The 20,551-nt window shown below is 46.1% G+C and overlaps 1 protein-coding gene across 2 annotated transcripts in view; it reads left to right on the forward strand.

Annotated features, from left to right (window-relative positions):
- Positions 1-7,527: 7,527 nt before the first annotated feature.
- The window catches only part of LOC146868382 (F-box only protein 6-like), a 116,598-nt gene continuing 103,574 nt past the window's right edge, over positions 7,528-20,551 (forward strand). Inside the window, exon 1 of one of the 2 annotated variants that reach the window (XM_085609883.1) lies at positions 7,528-7,669. The gene's annotated coding sequence lies outside the window, so the exon portion shown is untranslated. The remainder of the gene's footprint in view (positions 7,670-20,551) is intronic. The other variant, XM_085609885.1, reaches the window with a different exon arrangement.

A 20,551-nucleotide genomic window follows, 5' to 3' on the forward strand; every position in this document is an offset into this window, starting at 1 on the left:
TGGCTGAACGGGACGGTAAACGTGACTGCCTTGACAACATGAGGTTCTGGGTGGAGTGCGCATGCGTCACCGTCAGCAACAGTGGCCTGGACCTGACCCAGGGTGAACATGTACCCTCCTAGGTCATTCCGGGAACCCGTCCAAGACTAAGAGACAATGCCCAATTTAAATGCCGGAACAAGCAAGTTTGATGACTTCAGCTTCGACACCCTGAGAACCGCTCATCGCCAGTTGAAATTGACCAATTAGAACTCTCTAAACCCAATCTTGCAACAATTTTGTTAGTATTTCCATTATAAAAGTAGGTAGGGAAATTAGGGTAGGTTTGCACGCTCGATTGCTCGCTCTATCTCGAAGCTACGACCGGCTCGCTCTTCTTTGACGAACTTGATTTCCTGACGTTATGCTGACGGAGAGGACGGTGACATTGCTGGACAGCTGTTATCCTGAATCTATGAGAGACTGAATTGCGGCCTAAACTTTGAATAAAATTCTTCTTTGACTGATTGACTGAGAGGACGACTTTAGCAAGAATAGGTAAATATAATACTCTGAAATGCTGATGATGATGATATCTAATTTTCTTGCAAAATAATTTAGATAAAGAGTATTTGATTAATTGACAAATGTGTTGTGTCACTTATTTGAATAAAGGAAATGTGGTAAGGAAGTAATGTATAGATAGACGAGCATTATTCATTAAAACCAAGTATAACAACTAAATGATCCATCTCCTTATGAGAGGGATATCTCAGAAGTCTGAGGGCAATGTGTTTAAGGGTAAGGTAAAGGTATTACTCTCATGTCAGCGTTGGGAAATGTATTTTCCCTCAGAAAACAGATCAACCGTGTGTAAGTATATTGGTGTTATGGGCCCCACCAATGAATGTATGTGAGTAAATTGAATGACGAGGTAGTTGGTCTGTGCCGAAGGGGGAATTTGACGTTCTGTGCTGGATCATCAGCAGTGAAGCAGGTGGAGAGGAGCGTTGCTACGAGGCAAAGGGATCAGCAGTGTGAGCTGACTTTGTGTGGGTTTGAGCGCCAGACACAGCGCCACGGCATCTGGTGTCTCTGGTATGCCTACACTGTTACAGGAAGGGTTAAGTGCCTCTTCGGCAGCAATGTGCGGGAAGGTCCTTCGCACACTGCTTGGTTGGTTTGCCCCACCTTCCCAGAATATTAATGTTTGCAATTTAATAGGTCTCCTCCCACAATCAATTAGAGCGTTCTGGGGTGAGAGCTGAAGCCCAGGTGTTAGGGATCCGGCATTGGCATTAGGGGCCTCTCGAAGGAGAGGCTTTATACCCCCACCAGAGGTAGCAAGGTCATCCTTACCACACACTGCTGCCAGTGTGATGCCTTTTAAATGGTGTGCGATGACACAAATTGTGTTCCCATCCTTGTGGTACCATCAACAGAAGGGGTCTTTGTACCAGCGCTACAGCTAGAAGAGGGAGTGTTGGGTTTTTCTTTTCTGCGCCTGGGGCCGTAGGTACATAGGGGCAGATTTATGTTCCCTGGTGCATCCCTGTAAATCAGCATGGATGCGCCAGGGAAGATGCGTCACGCAAGTTTGCCCTTGCGCCACCGCAGATGCGCCGCATTTACAATGCGGTGCATCGTGGCGTAAGGACAAGCAGATACGTGACGTATCTGCCGGCGTAAGGTTGGTTCAGTGCTGAAGTTGTGTCGCAAGCGCGACGCAACTTCAACGCTGTTTCAACCTACCCCATACCTAACATGGTGCGTCAAGCCTTACGCCTGCTTAAAGCAGGCGCAGGGTTTTGACGCATCAGCGTTGGGAAAGTGACTCAGTGAAATCTTATAGATTTCACTGAGTCACTTTTCAGGGGCGTTCCTGCGACGGAACGCCCTCCCTGCGTGGAAACGCCCACATGAAACCTGACGCAGGTTTCACGTGGCGCAGGGCTTTACACCGTGACGCATCTCCATAGATGCGTCACGATGTAAATAGGGCGCAACGTGGCGCAGGGTTTACGCCGCCGCTGCGTCACAAAAGTGATGCAACGGCGGCGTAAAAGTGGCGCGACTCCAACATAGATCTGCCCCCAAATATTTTCGCTATGGGCCGGGTGGACACGGAACTCCCCTGTCCCAAACAACCATATTTAGTTATTTAACAGATTGTGTTTAAAACTTTTAAGACTGAGATCTATGCCCCTGGGCGTTGGTACTGTACTGGTCCAGTGATTTATGGGGCAATAATGTGAGCGGCACGGCATTAGGGCTGTACTTCAGGCCAGGGTTTTGGCCTTCTGAGGCAGTCACTTCTGGAGGAGACAGCTTTGCACGTCAGAAGCAGGATGCATTTCAGGGTTGCATTCGCCTCTGTAGCATTATGGCTCAAAGGAATATAGGGATACAGATGGCCAGGGTCCATTAGTTCCCATCCTCAGCTGAGAATATGGCTTAAAGGAATATAAGCATACAGATGACCAGAGGGATCCCCTCACGTCGTGGTTTTTGTCGAGCTAGGAGTTACCTTTATTCAACGAGGGTGGGTTGTCTGGTATGTGGCAAATGCTTGGGGCTGGTCAGCAGACCTCAAAGACGCCTGCAGGTCTGATGTGTCTTTCTGGCCGAGTGGAGCCATTCTAATTGTGCATACTGCCTGTGCCGTTTTGATCAGCTGACCCACATTAAAGACGTTTAGAGGTTTGTCCAGGTGAAAAAATGTGTGCTTAACTATATTTGTGCTCAAAGCAGAGTATGACACCGTTTCGGGGTAAAGAAATAAAACCCTATTATATACTATGAGGCACATTAAGGTGGCAGCGTAGAATACCAAGTTGCAACCCTTTGATTCGCCCATTACTGTCAGCAGCTGCTCACATTCTTAGTCGTTAAGCAGCCTGGGAAGATTGGGGGCAAAGCACCAGAGTCAATATGCACCCGCTACATTCCTGTATGAAAGGAGTGACACATGGCAATTACAGAAGGACCCCCTTTGCTTATTGTCACACAATTCTAGCTCATCTGAAGATGAGCCGGCACACATCATAGTGGGGCAGTCACCAAGGTAGAACAGGCCGTTGGGTAGGCATTGGCATTGCATTGGCACAGACCTTATACGAACAGGAGTCTCTACAGTGTATAAAATGCTGGGAACACTTGGTCTCGGTTCAAACCCCGTTGGGTTCTCTCAGCCTGTCTTCCTCTGAGGTTGTTACAATGAGTATCATTGAGTTGGGTATCAATAAACATCTGCTATTCAGTGCCAACATGCCCACGGGTTTACCCACCAGGTTCTTAGGCAAATTCCACTACTGCAGGGAGGCTAGATGGTGATTTCAAAGGGCATGTGACAGGGGATGGCTCCGTCAGCACAAGATGGACAGTCTGATGCTGAGTACAATGTTTTGTATAATTCATTACAATATTTCTTGCCGAGGCCTTCAGTGGCGCATAGACTAACAGTCCAGATCTCACCATTGAGGGCGAACACGAGGCCCTGTCCCCCGACTGAATAGGCAAGGTTATGCACATCTCTTGTAGCTCTGGAGTGTGACAGAAGCAACTATTTTAACACAGTCAAAACAATTCTCTGTACTCACTGGCAGACGCACTATAGACAAACATTCACTGAATCTGGACTTGACACAGTATTAATTGTTCGCCATAGTTTGCCAATAAAACTGTCTGTGAAAATGTAGCTGTTATTGTGACAGAAGAGGTGCTCTCTGTAACCGAGCGTGTTACAGCCAAACAAATCAAAGTACTTACTTACTGGCAGATGCACATAAGACAAACATTCATAAAACCGAATGGAGACATTAAAAACTGTTTGCCATAGTTTAGCAATAAACATTCATGAAACCACATGGACACATTATTAAATGTTTGCCATAGTTTAGCAATAAAACGGTTGATGCAAATGCAATTTTCAGTTCTACAGAAAATGTGCTAAACGAGTGTGTGTTACAAGTTGCCCGCTCACCGCCACTGCAGCTAGCCAGGTTGCTTAAGCTTGTCATCCTAAGTATGCTGGGGTTCCAAAGTTCTATGGAAACACTGGGTTAGAACAACAAGGCCACTGTTATTAGAAAACATTCAGCATTCCTACAAGTTAAGAAAGGGCAAGTAATTTCTAAATATGGTTCTCCACCTGCTCTCACCAACCCAATAGCTCTGGGTTGGGATTCGCAATGCTTAAGTGTTACATTCGCCCATACCCTGGGATTGGTGCACATATGACAAACAGTCACTGAAACCGGATATGACACATTATTAATCTGTTAGTCAAATTTTTACCAAGAAACGGTCCGTGCAAACATACTTGTCATTTCAACAGAAATGGTAGATAAGCCAAAGGAGCCCGCATTATCACCATGGCAGCAGGGGCGGCACCTCCATGTGGGCGGAGGAGCGCCGCCCCACTGCTTCTCGCAGTGCAAGAAGCAGAAACATAAAATGGTATTATAAAAACCTTTTTATGTTTCTGCTTCTCGCACTGCGAGAAAGGAAAAGGGTTTGGTTGGGGGTGGGCAGGTCTGGTCTAGGGCAGGGGAGGAGTGGCTTGCCCTCTGCTGAGGGCACTGACTGTTTGGTCAAACCAGTCATGTGCACCCTGCCCTTTCTCCATGTAGACTCCAATGCAGCCTTCATGGAGGAAATTACCTCCCCATAGATGCCTGGCTGGTTGGCGTCTCGGCCAATCACAACGCTGCCATTGCAGCATTGTGATTGGCCTAGGGGAGGGGAGGGAGGCTGCCTGCTTTCTGCTCAGGAGAGAAGCAGAGACGATGCGGGACCAGCCGGCGAAGTTAAGTTAACTTTTAAATTATTTTTTTATTAAACCCCCCCCCCCGCGTGACCCCCTGCCCTCCCTGCTCCACATGCGAGTCATGCCGGCCGAGACTGCACTGCAACTCAGCGGGTTGCGTAAGTTTGACAGTCTAAAAAGTGTGGTGGGGTTCCAAAGTTTTGGGAAATACTGGGTGACAGCACAAAGGCTACAATTTATTGGACATTCAGCATTCCCATAATTTATGAACGGGCAGGCGATCTCCAAGTATAATTCTCACCATCCCAGTAGCTTTTCCATTCACTTGTCTGCATTCTGGTATAGATCAGCAGAAGCATGGCTCTAGGCTACTCACGCGAGGGTGGGGACACCAGCATGGCTACTCAGCATCTAAAGATTGCAGTCAGGCGGTGACGGGCTTGCAGGCTCTGATTATTTGCAGTGAAGCAGAATACTGTAACAGATGAGTGAAGGTGACAGGTTCCTGCATTTTAGATAAACTCCCGCAGCCCATCAGCAGGGGGAGGGGGAGTTGCGCCAGTTTGTCATTCCAACAGTGTGCTGTTACTCCAACAGTTTGGGCAAACAAGGGTTTGGAGCACAAATGCTGTCAGTTACTGAACACATTGCAATCATATGTAAGAAGGAGCAGGTAATTTTGCTCATATGTTTACTCCATGTCCTCAAATCCACAAGCATTGGCAAACCTCTTTGCCTCTCTGGTATACCCTCAGCAAAAGCACCAGCACCGGAAGAGCGAAGTCAGACTGATGGGTTGCAGGTATTAAGGTCTTGAATGTAGCAGAAGAATAGGAGTACCCTTAGAGGTCCTCAGGCCTCACCCCCTGTGGTTAGACCGCCCTTGGTCTAGGTTTAGGTGAGGAGGCTCACCTGGTGTACTCATAAGGACATGCTCGAATTCAATACATGTCATAGGACCCCTATGGAGAAGAGGGCTTTGCCTAAAGTGCTAGCTCTGGAAGGTGGGAGTGACATTGCTCATCAGTCTCCATCCCATCCCCGCCCAATGACCCACCTCGGGGGGTCCATATTTCAATTTCTGGTGCGGCGCGGACATTAGTTTGAACCCTCGAATTTGGAACTCGCCAAGTAGGGGGGTAAACTAGGGCTTAGTCAATCCCCAAATGTACCTGCACACAATTGGACACAGGGCACATGGTTTATTTCACCCGGAACTGTGCTTACGAAGTGAGCAGTAGTTTTAAATTAGCTATGGGGTAATATTTCTTGCCAGCGCTGGACTTCCATACAATTGGAGGTCAGCAGGTAGAGATATGGGTATTGTGTGGGCCACAGACAATAACGTGTTAACAAATATACTGATGGCCTTGACGGTGAACTCCACTATGCTTAACAGCGAATCCTGAAATCAGGGCCTGGGCGGTGAGGGGTACATAAAGGGCTTAGGCAGCGCCCAAACAAAAGGCCCATGTTGGCATCAGACATGGACTGATACATGCCAACGCCATGGGGTACTGGAGGAGGACAGGGTCACCTGCTTAAGGTGGGCATGGACTTGTTCTTGTTGGACCTGGGCGAAGCTCTGGTAACAGCGGGTTGTAAGTAAAGAAAGTTGCCTGCCTTGGTGGGGTGGCCCTGGATCTGACGGCAGCCACATCCAGGGCTGTGGCGGAGTTACAGGGTGATCCGGAGGCTGAATGGTACATAGGGGTACCCTATTCATGGGCACAATAGGGGTGCATATGCCAAACAACCCCAGGAGTCTTTACAGCAGGACCCTGGAGGAAAATGACTGCGCCTCACTAGTCCTTCGGATGGTTGTAAGCCTGAGCAACCGGGGGCTTGCCTGGACACGCTCTGCCCCACAAAAGGCATGAGTAAAGGGATGGACTGGTGGTCCACGGTATTTAAGGGGGATAATCCCCACAAAATGTTAGCACTGATTGGGTTGGCCACGGTGCAGTTGGCTCATCAGGTGGGCAGGGCAGTTTAGGTGAGTCATCGCTGCCTGCCCTTGGATTGCCCGTAACCTCACCCACCACGTTTGCATATTTCTTATATGAAAGAAACCTTCAGCAAAATGTTCTCCAACAAACATGTCGTGTGTGTTTATTTCATTGTTGTGCATGCTATGTTCTTCATGTGGGGTGAGGCTGCCTATATTGGCACTATGTGACATGCATTTGGCGCTGTGCTCGAGTCAACTTTCAGTGCAATAACCGTTGTGCTCAGTTGATTGGCGTTATTCCTTGCGCTAACTTGCCTCACGCAAGCATCTGTCCTATACTGTAGTAACCCTGAGCCTTAGTGTGTGCCAGTCGGGTATGATAGGTTGGTGCCTAAGTGGTGCCGCCAGAAGGTCAAGGAGGACAGTGATCGGCTTGTAGATCAGGCCAACTCCATCAAATGAATTGCACCGTTTGGCCACTACTCAGTTAAGGGCAGTCACTGACAGCGGGAGACCGACATTGAGCAACAACACAAGGCTAAAAGACTTTGACGATGCCAATCGGGCTCGGATTGCCGCGTAGGCGAGACCTATTGGCTGTGGCGGTGCTTGTTCTTCAAGGTAAGCCTTGGACAGTAGCATCTTTAGAATAGATGCGCATATTCAAGTCTGTGATCTTTTGTTTAGCCTTAAAGTAAGCCCTGGACAGTAGCATCTTTAGAATAGATGCGCATATTGAAGTCTGTGATCTTTTGTTTAGCCTTCTACCCTCGTTATATACGCACTGATCGGTAAGCTGTTTTTTTACAAGAACTTGGCCTTGTATTGCAAGAAGGCTATGAAAAAAAAGAGTGACGCCCCCTGTTTTACATAGGAGAAAGGAAATAAGTCTGCAGTGGCGTTACATCGGAGTTCTGTCGACTTTTGCAGGTCAAAAGTGAAACTGGAGGGAGATCCCTGTATTCTGAGAGGTAGTAAAGCGCGATTCTTTCCCGCAACGGCTAGGAATGTCTCAGTTCGTTTTCTGTCAAAACTCTCTAGCACCCCCTTGCTTATAGGAAGTCAATGTTTCATCCACCCCACCCTAATTTAGGAAGTAGAGTTGCTTCCTCCATGACGGGGACAGAGAATGCGCACCCTGACGCCATCCCACCCTGCACCTGTCAGCTGGGAAGCTGTCGGTATCCCCCTGGCAGTGAAATTGGATCATAATTATCGATAAAAGTATCGGTGGCACGTAAAGTGACGTTGAATAACCATCAAAGAGCACTGTATGAACAGATGGGGTTAAAGTCAATTCCGTAATACAAAATGTCAGTTCATATATGACCTCGAGTATTACTAGGAACTAGGAAGTAAGCCATTCCCTGGAACAGTTTTAGTCGCCGAGCCAGTCAATCAGCGATTCTCTTCGTACAGTGTAGACCAGAGAAAATGCATGGATGTATTCCAATAGACCCGATGCCAGCAAGAGACTCCCGATTTTTAAAGCAAAACATGGCTTTCTTTTAGTTGTCTCGAGCCTGAAATGGTCTCTACTTAAATAGAAATCAATAGGCAAAATACGTTCTCCCGATCTCTTTTTTAAATCTCCCACTATCCTGTCCTAAAATGTTGGCATGGATGTATATGCTATTTCTATAGCGCGAGCCTCGCCAAAAGGCAGTTGGTATGCCGGCTGGTTAGGGACTACAAGAATGAGGGTTTCCTTCCGAATGTCCTTGTTTTCCAACCAACATATAGCATAGTTTCACTTTTTGTTTTAAAGTATTGCGCTGCCGAGTTCTGCTTGCCTATGGTCTTATTACAAGTTGCCTTATTTGTTCAAAGCAAGTGGTCAAATGGATCTAGGATTGCGATGGGTGGGCATGAGGGAATTGGACAGGCGCCAGGAGAAGCATTCTTGAGGCTGGAGGGAGGTGGGTGGGGCGGGGTCAAGCTTATTCTCTGCCTACATCTCTGCTCCTCCACAGCCGCAGTTTTACGGGTGCAGCTCAGCTCCCAGTTAAACTGAGTCCAGCGTTGAGGGGTGTCTCCCTACCACCCTTGAGGAAAAGCAAACAGCTGAGAAGAAACACAGAGCAGCTTGAAATAAATTATGATTGCTGGTCAGTGACAAAGTTTTCTGAATCAGTTTTTTTTTAGGGAGGTGGAGGTATTGGAATTATTCCCTGGCCTCCTGCGCATTTGTTGGCTGAGCGAAGGTTTCCTTGCCATAGAGGCATAAATTGGAGCAGTAAGCACACAGTGGTGTGTTTACCGCCAAAAATATCTTTTACTTTTTGGGCGTTAATTTGATTGGACACGGGCGAATTTAGAAGACCTCCCTTAAAGTAAATGGCCCGATGTGGGACAGCCCAATGGGACAATGTAGGAGTGGTTCTGAAGGTCTCTTCACTGCCACTCAGAAACGTCTATGTGATAGGAGGGCAGGGGAATGGGTGAGGAGTTCAGCACCTTCCTTTCAAGTTAAGGCAGCTGGTACTGCGTGGATTTCATAGTACTGGCCAGTTAGGTCTGAAGTTCTAGTTTTGATGGCGGGGTGGCTGCGGTGGTGATTTGGAGGCCTTCTCTTTATTTTTTAGGCCGAGCCTGGGCAGCGCATGCGCTGCAAAGCATGCTGTATTTGAGTATGGACTTGAAGTCCCGCACATTCTCCGCCCATATGTGTCATTGTCCTTCGTAAATGCTGGCTTCTGATTTCTTAATAGGCTTGTTAGTTCCTCCTTATTCCTGCCTTTTCGTCATTGTAACCTTCCATGAGGACTGGCCCTTTTACTTCGGTTGTTAGAGGGTACGTCTTATTTTAGTCTGTAAGCAGTATTTTCTTTAATAATTTTCACCTAGTGCAGGTACGACATGCTTTTCTGCAACACGCTCTCACTTTCAAAGCAGCCCAGACAATGACGGCTGCTTCTTTGAAATGCAATAGGTCTCGCATTTACAAGAGTTTGAGCTATTGGCATTGTAAATGTCAATGCCTTTTATTTATGTGTTAATTATCAAAACAAAAATAAAAGGCATTGTCGTTTACAATGCCAATAGCTTAAACTCTCACAAATGCGAGACCTATTGCATTGCAAATGCTTGTTATCACTGTAACAGAAAACGTACTTTACTTTTTACTGCAAAAATAGCCACTACCCCCCCATTCCGCTTTCGAAAGTACTGCAAAGCAAAATGGTCTATTGCATGTGCTCCCTCTAACAAGAGGATGAAAAAGGGTGCTACAATGAGAAAGAGACTGCAATACATTGGTGGAGTGAATAAAGTGGGTGGAAATAACCTTTGAAGGGGCAGAGAGCGAGAAAGAAGCGTAGGAGATGGAGGGGCAAAGACACCAGTAGTACAACAGGTGCTGTGCACCCGGACCCAGGGATGTTAGGGGTTAACTGCACCAACATTGTGGCAAACTTCAGGTCGTTGTTTTCAATGATCCGCCTTTACTTCTAGCTTGTGACTGTGTGACTCTGTTCTGAAGCAGCACACAAAGGCTGCTGCCTCATGCACCATTTGTCTGTGCCCACACAAAGCATTAGGCTCCAAGTAGTGCTCAGCAGGCTAAACCCCTGCCCTGTCTTAAATCATGTTTATTGCCAGGTAGGGTCAGGTTGAGGGTAGTATGACTGGTGCCAAAGTTGAATTGGGGGGAGGGGGTTTCACGTGTGGAGATTTGCAGGTAATCATTCAAATGCCTTACACATTCAAATGGGAAAAGATGAGGCTTTAGGCCAGATCTACTGAGAAGAGTCCCAGCATCTGTTTAACGTCCTGTTATTCTGAGCAGATCACCTCATTTCCCTGTTCTTCTCCATCGCCAAAAACCCCACAAATCCGACCTTTTGTAATGTAACTGGCAGGGTGTCCATGTAATGCGCTTCGAGTTCGAGCTGTATATACAAACAAGCATTGGAAATGCAATGAGTCTCGCATTTGTTTGAGTTAGAGCTATTGGCATTGTAAATCGCCGTGTGTTTTTCCTATGTGTTATGGAGTATGTATGTGGCGTGTAGCGGAATTATGTGGATTTGATTAGTTACTTGTGGAATTATGTGGTGTGGAGTGAATTTGTGTAGTGAAATTATGTGACATGGTGTGATGTGGAATTATGTAGATAGCAATTATGTGGTATTGAGTGTACTGGAATTATGTGGAGTGAGATTGTGTGTTATGGACGGTAATTATATGGAATGGTATTTTGTGTTGTGGAGTGTATGTATGTATAATGTATTTATTGCATGACTGCTTAAAATCATTACGGTAAAAAGAACATCAAACAATCACATTAAAAAACTGTCTTAAATCACAGAGTGCTTTTGTTTCAGAGTGGTATGCAGTGGAGTTTAATTATGTGTTGTGCTGTTGAATTTCGTGCCATGATGTGGAATTGTGTGGTGTGGATTGGCTGTATATAGTGTTTTGTGTAATTATGTTGTTGAGTTGTATTTTGTAGTTTGGTATCGAAATATGTATTGTGGATTGGAAATAATTGGAGTTGAAGAGGATGTGAGCTGGTAGGGTGCAAGAACTGGTAGGTGAGAAAAATGTACACAAAGTAGGACGAGCTTACACCATGGCCTTGACCCACGTGAGGAGGTTAAAGTGAGCTGCAGCTAGCAGAAGTATGCCTAGCCAAAGTTATGAAGCAACATCACCAACAATGTCCTGTTTCCTGATGAAAATGGTAGGAGGAAGTGAAACTCTACATGCTGTAAAGACCCTCCAGCTCTTTATTAAGAAGTAACCCTAGTATCAAGTGGAAGCCATAAGCAATAAGGTGAAGCCTGGGTCAGAGTTCTGCATGTTCGCTTCCTCCCAGCTGCTGCCGTCTCTCCTGGCCCCTTCCCCACGCGCTCCTGGAGGAACCGTCTTTAACCGGTACCATCAAAGGGACTGCAAGAGTAACCCTTGGGTGAGCCGGAACAACTTGCTCAAAGCCAGAGAGGCACAGCAAGGACACTTACATTCGTAGGAGAGGCACATCTAAACAAATGGCATATGACACATATGTAAAGGAGAACATAAGTATGGTATGGTGGACAGACATATAGCGGAGAGACACAGGAGATGTGTACAGAGAAAAGATATCGAGTGTCCAAACATACCAGAGAGCTACATATAGAGAACGGTGAGAGAGGAAAGGGGCATGTAAATTGCATATGGAGAGGACAGACTCTATGCGCGCAAAGGCGCACTTACAGGATAGAAATGGAGTACAAACACATATCCGTCAGGAGAGACAAACATCTGGAAGACGTATAATACACACTGGCTTAATACAGAGTGCCGCACGCATAAAACGTATGTAGAAAGTCATAGGTGCAAGTGTGAGCATGCAAATATATGTACAACACACAGATGCACAGAATGCAGAGAGGCATATAGATCAGACAAACAGAGGATGTGTAAGATGTGGCAGGTAAGCAAGCAGGCTGCATGGATATAATGAACACATGCATAGCGAGCACATGTAACATGATGCTTACAGAGGCGATCTATGGTAGACGTGTACATATAAACTGTTACATATAGCCGATGCAGTTACAGAGTTAACTGTGGTACAACAGCCCCTTCCCCCAAAGACAGACTGGCTATCGGTCAATCCCAAAAGCAGCCTGCGCTCCGACTCCTGGAATCCGATCCATGATTCCCCAGATCCACCACAAGTGGCTGATGTCTCAGGTACCCAGCTGCCACCCATTACGAATTACCCACCCAAGCAACCTCAAAGGGCGCCCACCCATTTACACTACTCCGTGAAAAACAAGGTGTCCATTCTCTCACCAGCACAGAGCACTTGGCTATTCCGTGGGCATGCATACACATAGCACAGTAAAATGCGGATCAAATGCTGTGAGGCCATGTCGAGCAGCCTTGAGACCCTCACGGGTGAGTAGCACGCTTTATAAAACCTTGAATGATTGATTGATTGTATACTACACAAATGCCAATGCAAAAAATACTTAATAGCTGAGAGCGAGGGCACAAGCTTTTCATGCAAGGTGTTGGGTGGAGGCGGAGTTTTCACTGTACTTATCATCTGCACTGTTGTATCACTCACTGAAATGCGTTTATGGCGTTTTCTATGTAAAGTACCCATCTGCTGTATAGCAAGCTATCCCTATAGGCTTCGGCTACTAATTGTTTATAAGAAGGTATATTGATGTTTTCGAGATGATGTATTTTTAGTTTTCTGTCTTTTCCTGCGAAAAGCTCTCAAAAGTCAGTCTTTGCTCTACGTAGCGCTGTGCTGAAGAGGTACAATAGATACATATGGTATGCCTTGCAGTCCTCGGCAAAGCATTGAGGCAGCGGTACCTGGGTTATCAGCGCGCCTCGAACATCACCTGAATTCATACATACATGTAGCTGAGAAATAAACAAGTGGATTTAAATATATAATAACATACATAAATAAATGTATTACTTAAAAAAAAAAAGGAAAACAACAAAAGGGAAAGGCACAGAAATAAACCTCTAATAAGTAGGTGGCAACCCATTGTATTGAAGGAGAATGACGCATGCCATACTCACAGCACCACGAGTGCTTCTGCCCCCTCGGAAACCAGTATAGAGAGAAACACAAGCACCAACCTGGAGGCCCCTCTGTTTTATAGAAATTATGAATATAAAAGCAAGCTGTAGCCATTACACAAATGCAGCCGCTTGTTTAGATTTGCATCACGCTTTTACTTTACAATAGCTGCCGCCCCACACAGCACTCGTGGGGTGGGGCGGCAGCTATTGTTAAAGTTAAAGCGTGATGCAAAAATAAACACATGGCCGACATTGCCAAAGCCGGTTGAAAAAAATAGTGTTTACTGACTAATGAAGGAGACAGTGTAACGCCTCAAGTAAAACATCCAATCGTTATGGGCAGTCACAAAAGGAGACAGAGTTATATATCAATGGGGTAACCCGATAGACCACTGGACTCTGGTAACTAGTGGTCCACAAAAGGATAGTCACAGTGGAAATTATTCACAGTGTATCAACAGCCAATACATGGTAAATGGAAAAAGAAAATATGACAACACCAAGAAATGTCATACAGTAAAGGATTGAAATTTAATTGATTATGAAACAATTGTCAATAGATCAATGATTCACAAGATAAACTGTATTTTACATTCTGCAATTTTTAGAAAACCGGTGCAAATAACGTGAGGTGACAAGTGGTGATATTGGGATCAGTGCAAGTGGTTGTGCAATGGAAAGGTGGTGCATGTATATACATCAATATACAGTTGTAGGGAACCTATCCAGCCAGATTTCTGGCACAAACAATAAATGCAAAATCATAAGCAACTGATGCAGTTAATGATTCACTGTCATCCAGGTTTGATATGAAAGGAAGAGAAAAGTCGACGTTTCGACCCCTAAGGGAACCAGCAAACTGTGCGTCTTGGAGGTGGGGTCTTCATCAGGACGAGGGGGGGGGCGGGTGTAGGAGGGGGTGCACCTAAAGGCAATGATAGGCGATTAATGGGGTGTGTCTCGTAAAGAGAAGTAAATCCAAGAGGTGTATACTAAGGAGTATAATTTACCAGCATCAGCAAGATTCCTTCTTGCTGGGAATTAGAGTTGAGGGCCTGCGTGGCTCCTACAGGGTAGCGAAGACAGAAACGAGAAAATATCGCTAGGGTCATGATTTACACTAGTTGATGGGAGTACAATGGGGGAATTAAATAGCCATATACTCACGGAAGGTTAAGTAGACTTGATAACATAGTTTCAGAGTTCTCTATGTTGGACTGTATTGCGTAGTTGAGATGGCACTAGGTTCATAAGTAACCTGTGGCTGGGTGCGTGGGGAGGAGAGGTGGAGAGAGAAAAGCGAGGAAACATTCACATTAAAACCTCATCTGAGGGATAAGAGCACTAGTGGTAAAATGCGCATCTAATCAAGGGTGCAAATTATGCTGAAACTGCAAGTTGTAGTGTTCAGTTCTGGGATAGTAGCGCATAGATGTACTGAACACGAGGAGTAGGCCAAGTCAGTGGTTGCAGGAAGAATTACTTACTGGCTATGCAGAGAAGATGCGCGGGAGATTCAGGCTTGAACACAACACCGAAAGGAGAGTGTGTGCGGGCCCAAAACCATTAATTGGTCATGGAAAAAGATTCCGTATGAGAAGTTCAAGCGTGTAGACATTAGCGGCTTGAAGCACAGGCGAGCGCTTAATAAAGGAAAGACAGCGCGTGTGACAGAACCTGTTACTGAAAACGAGGGGATACGGTGACGGAGCGCGTAAACATTACATGCTAAAGACAGACGGGCGCTTAGTTGTAGAAAGGCAGTGCGTGTGCCAGAGCCTATTAATGGAAGCTTGGGGATACTGTGATCAAGTGTGTATACATTAGAGGCTAAAAAACGAGCGCTCAATCATGGGCACACAGCGCGTCAGAACTTATTAATGAAAGCTTGGGGGTACTGTGACAATGCGTGTACACATTGAAGGCTAAAAACAGTAATCATGGGAAACCGCGCGTATGCCGGAAACTATTAATGAAACAAAATAGGAAGTCTGTACGGAAAGCAAGCGTACGCATTCATGCTCGAAAGCAGGAGATTAGAGCCGTGACATACCTTTACGGGAAGCGTCGGTGAATCAGACAGCTAGCCCCAATCGATGTCACGTGGTCACTTTAATACCCATTTAGAACATGCAAGTCACGCATGTATTCCAGGGGAGGCTGGTGACATTTGAAAATGGCGGGACGTAAAAGTGCTGGAGGAGTGCCCCGTAACATAACCTGGACGCTAGCTTACTACTTCAGTGCAAAGGTGGGAGATAAAGCTGCCAAGCCTGGTGTGGTGCACACGCTTCCGTTAATCCTCGCCTCTACCTCTCCTCACCTCTCTCTCTCCAACCGCTATCTGTTTATTTCTATCGCTCTAGCTTATTCGTATCCCGCACACCTGCAATTACCCAGTACAGGCAATCTTCGCCAATGGCACAAAATACACCTAGAAAACAGGGCCAAATTACCCTTTCCCCTTCATCTACAACCAAACTGCTATTTTTCACACAAACTAGACCTTCCCACCATTGCTCCCACACCCCTAAACCCATTCCCGAAAACCTAGAACACCCTAAATTAACATCCCAAACATGTGCATTACCGCCAGCTCCCAAAGGCCTAAAGTCGCGTCAAAACGCACTCTGAAACTAGGCCCAAAACACACCTTCCCCTCCATGGATTTTCTTCAAAACACTTGCAATCAAAATTAGACCTTCCCAACTCTGATCCCAGCTAAGCAAATCCACTCGGAACCACCTACAACACCCTACAATCGAACCCCAAAAACATGCAAAACTCACGTTTAACATGGGCTCCTATGGCAGCTCTTTCCCTTCCTCGACTTTGCCAAAACACACCCTTCCCATCGATCGATTCCTCCCAAACTTCCTGCACACCCATCAATTCCACCTCCCTGCCACTCACAGCAGCCCCGTTCCTGTCGATCCACTGGAACCCCCTAAAAAACACTTCTCCACGCACCCCTACACCGCCCATTGGATAACATTGCAATCCGGGCCTTCACAAAAAATGCTCTTTTTTTGCACTTCCACTACTTCGATCATCTTCAAACTCACTGGGACACTAGTTCCAGCCATTCCCAAGAATCTCAGCAAGAATTACACAAATCCATCCACTGGAAGGTGTACGACTTTTCACCCAAACACAAGCCCACCGCAAACACACAAAAACACCCCCAAATCAGCCAAATCTGGATGGAATTTTGCAAAACCACCCTAAAACCTTCCCAGCACCATTATGCACGAACCTGAATCGGGCCCTGAGCCCTAGACTCCGGGAACCCTAGCAAATTTCAACCCTAAACCCTAAACACCACCCCAACCCTACCACCAGCAGCGGGAGAACTGAATAAAATTAAAACAAAAACTTACCTGACCGCCTCTGCTCCTGGTCCGCGTTGGTGCCTCTGCCCCCTTCAAACCGGAACACCATGTCAGCACTGGAGTGGCAACCCCTCAGCCAATCCTGGCGCTGCTGCAGCTACGCCCGCCGCCTGCCCATTAGGAGACCGAGGGGCTCCTAATGGGCATGCGCAAGACAGTAAAAACACAAGTACGCATGACTGGGCACGGGCTAAAAATTACTCTCCATGCCCACTCATGTGCACTTGTGCTGCAGTGCTGCCTTTCCCTGGCTTGTCTGACAATGCATGTCAGTCAACATGACGCCGGACCGCCCACGGTCCGACGTCATGCTGACTGACATGCATTGTCAGTTCTCCCCACCCTCGGCGTCTCTGAACTTAAGTAAACTAAGTTCAGAGACACCAAGGAGGGAGCTGCGGGCGGGTGCGGGGGCGGGGGGGGCAACGCCCCAATGGACGCACCGCGCCTGATGTATTCGGAAAAGGATTGTAGCTCAAGGGATCGATTGGAAGGGCAAGATAACGATGACAGAGCTCTGGCAGGCTCTTCTTAAAGTGATATATAACCATTCTGACAACACTGTAAATACAAGCAAGTTCGCAATATCTGACTCATTTGAGCATAATACGATGGTAATTACTGTTGAGTGTGCCGGGCTCATACAGAAAGGAAATCCGACTTAAATGATGTAATAGCATTTGTGTGGCAAAACATAAAAGGTTGTCTGACATAGTTAACACCCACTAAGGTGGTGGATTTGTAGGAAAACATTCATAAAAGGTACAAATAGCACAATTAAACATTCAACTTCAATGCTGTAATAGCGTTTGCAGAATGAGACATAAAGGCTGTCTAACATAGTTCGCGCACAATCTGGTGGATGATTTTTAGGACAGCATTTATAGAGTCCATATGGAACACAGTGTGTGGGGAACCCCATGTGGTAAACTCGTGGTGGCCTGAACTATTGTGTGCGGGATGGTTTACGTATTCAGTTGGACTGAGAAATGTCAGGGATCTGTAAGGAAGTTGAGCATGGTGCGTTGTAACTAGGTCAGGAATAGGCAGAATGGTGTTATCTCCTTATCTAGAATTTGTGTGATAGGCAGCATGCCTTAGACAATACTGAATATATGGTGTGAGAACAGTTTGTTATGGGCCACTTAGTAGAGACAGTTGGGCATATGTAGCGTCTAGTTCATTTAAGCCATACTGTACCGACTTGAAGCGATCCATCCACTTGCATTCTCTGGAATTTAGAATTAGACCCAGATCTCCTCCCTTGACGCCCAGTGTGACTGCTTCAATAATCAGCCATTTCATGGATTCAGGGGGATGGTTAAGTGTTTGGAAGTGGTCAACCATGGAGGCCCCCACGGTTCCGCATCTTATTATGCTGCAGTATTCGGCATTTGACCTTTTGGGTTGTCTGTCCTACGTAGATTTTGTCACAAGGGCATACAATTGCGTAAATGACGTAAGTTTGTAAGAGTTTTGAGATCCACCGTACAATTACTGTGATTGAACTTTTTAGTTTTAATCTTCAGGCAGCAGGCCTTACATTTTCCACATTTGAAGTGTCCCACTACATCAGGGAGTTGCCACATTGTATGGATGGTGGGTTGCGGCGGTATATCCAAGAAAGATTTGACCACATGGTCACGGATATTTTTACCCTTCTTAAATGAATGCATTGGAGGGTCTGGAAGCTATAACTCTCCTGCAACTAGGTGCCAGTGCTTGTTGACGATCTGCCGGATTTCGTTGCTCCGTGTATTGAATGTTATAACACAAATTAATCTGTCCAGAGTCTGCGGACGGTCTTTAGGGGTAAGGAGCATCTCCCTGTGATCATGCCAAGCTCTCTTCCTGGCCCGTTTGACCAGACGTTTAGGGTAGCCTCGTTCGACCTGTCGATGGATTAGATCATCTGATTCCTTGAAAAAGTCTTCCTTCTGAGTGCAAGTTCTCCTGATTCTCAGGAACTGACCGAATGGTAAGTTGTCGCATAAGCCCCTGGGGTGATGATTGCCATACCTCAGTAACCTGTTCTCACACCATATATTCAGTATTGTCTAAGGCATGCTGCCTATCACACAAATTCTAGATAAGGAGATAACACCATTCTGCCTATTCCTGACCTAGTTACAGCGCACCATGCTCAACTTCCTTACAGATCCCTGACACTTCTCAGTCCAACTGAATACGTAAACCATCCCGCACACAATAGTTCAGGCCACCACAAGTTTACCACAAGGGGTTCCCCACACACTGTGTTCCATATGGACTCCATAAATGTTGTCCTAAAAATCAACCACCAGAATGTGCTTGAACTATGTTAGACAGCCTTTGTCTCATTCTGCAAACGCTATTACAGCATTGAAGTTGAATGTTTAATTGTGCTATTTGTACATTTTATAAATGTTTTCCTACAAATCCACCACCTTAGTGGGTGTTAACTATGTCAGACAACCTTTTATGTTTTGCCACACAAATGCTATTACATCATTTAAGTCGGATTTCCTTTCTGTATGAGCCCGGCACACTCAACAGTAATTACCATCGTATTATGTTCAAATGAGTCAGATATTGCGAACTTGCTTGTATTTACAGTGTTGTCAGAATGGTTATATATCACTTTAAGAAGAGCCTGCCAGAGCTCTGTGATCGTTATCTTGCCCTTCTAATCGATCCCTTGGGCTACAATCCTTTTCCGAATACATGCGTGACTTGCACGTTCTAAATGAGTATTTAAGTGATCACGTGACATCGATTGGGGCTAGCTGCCTGATTCACCGACGCTTCCCGTAAAGGTATGTCAAGGCTCTAATCTCCTGCTTTCGAGTATGAATGCGTACAATTGCTTTCCGTACAGACTTCCTATTTTGTTTTCATTAATAGTTTCCGGCATACGCGCTGTTTTCCATGATTAAGCGCTGGCCTGTTTTTAGCCTTCAATGTGTACACGCATTGTCACCGTACCCCCAAGCTTTCATTAATAAGTTCTGACACGCTCTGTGTGCCCATGATTAAGCTCTTGTTTGTTAGCCTTTAATGTGTACACGCTTGATCACAGTATCCCCAAGCTTCCATTAATAGGCTCTGGCACACGCACTGCCTTTCTACAACTAAGCGCCCGCCTGTCTTTAGCATGTAATGTGTATGCGCTCCATCACCGTATCCCCTCGTTTTCAGTAACAGGTTCTGGCACACGCGCTGTCTTTCCTTTATTAAGCGCTCGCCTGTGCTTCAAGCCGCTAATGTCTACACGCTTGAACTTCTCATACGGAATCTTTTTCCGTGACCAATTAATGGTTTTGGGCCCGCACACACTCTCCTTTCGGTGTTGTGTTCAAGCCTGAATCTCCCGCGCATCTTCTCTGCATAGCCAGTAAGTAATTCTTCCTGCAACCACTGACTTGGCCTACTCCTCGTGTTCAGTACATCTATGCGCTACTATCCCAGAACTGAACACTACAACTTGCAGTTTCAGCATAATTTGCACCCTTGATTAGATGCGCATTTTACCACTAGTGCTCTTATCCCTCAGATGAGGTTTTAATGTGAATGTTTCCTCGCTTTTCTCTCTCCACCTCTCCTCCCCACGCACCCAGCCACAGGTTACTTATGAACCTAGTGCCATCTCAACTACGCAATACAGTCCAACATAGAGAACTCTGAACCTATGTTATCAAGTCTACTTAACCTTCCGTGAGTATTTGGCTATTTAATTCCCCCATTGTACTCCCATCGACTAGTGTAAATCATGACCCTAGCGATATTTTCTCGTTTCTGTCTCCGCTACCCTGTAGGAGCCACGCAGGCCCTCAACTCTAATTCCCAGCAAGAAGGAATCTTGCTGATGCTGGTAAATTATACTCAGTATACACCTCTTGGATTTACTTCTCTTTACTAGACACACCCCATTAATCGCCTATCATT

This window comes from Triturus cristatus, chromosome 1_2, assembly GCF_964204655.1.
Source record: "Triturus cristatus chromosome 1_2, aTriCri1.1, whole genome shotgun sequence".
In the NCBI taxonomy this organism is placed as follows: Eukaryota; Metazoa; Chordata; class Amphibia; order Caudata; family Salamandridae; genus Triturus; species Triturus cristatus.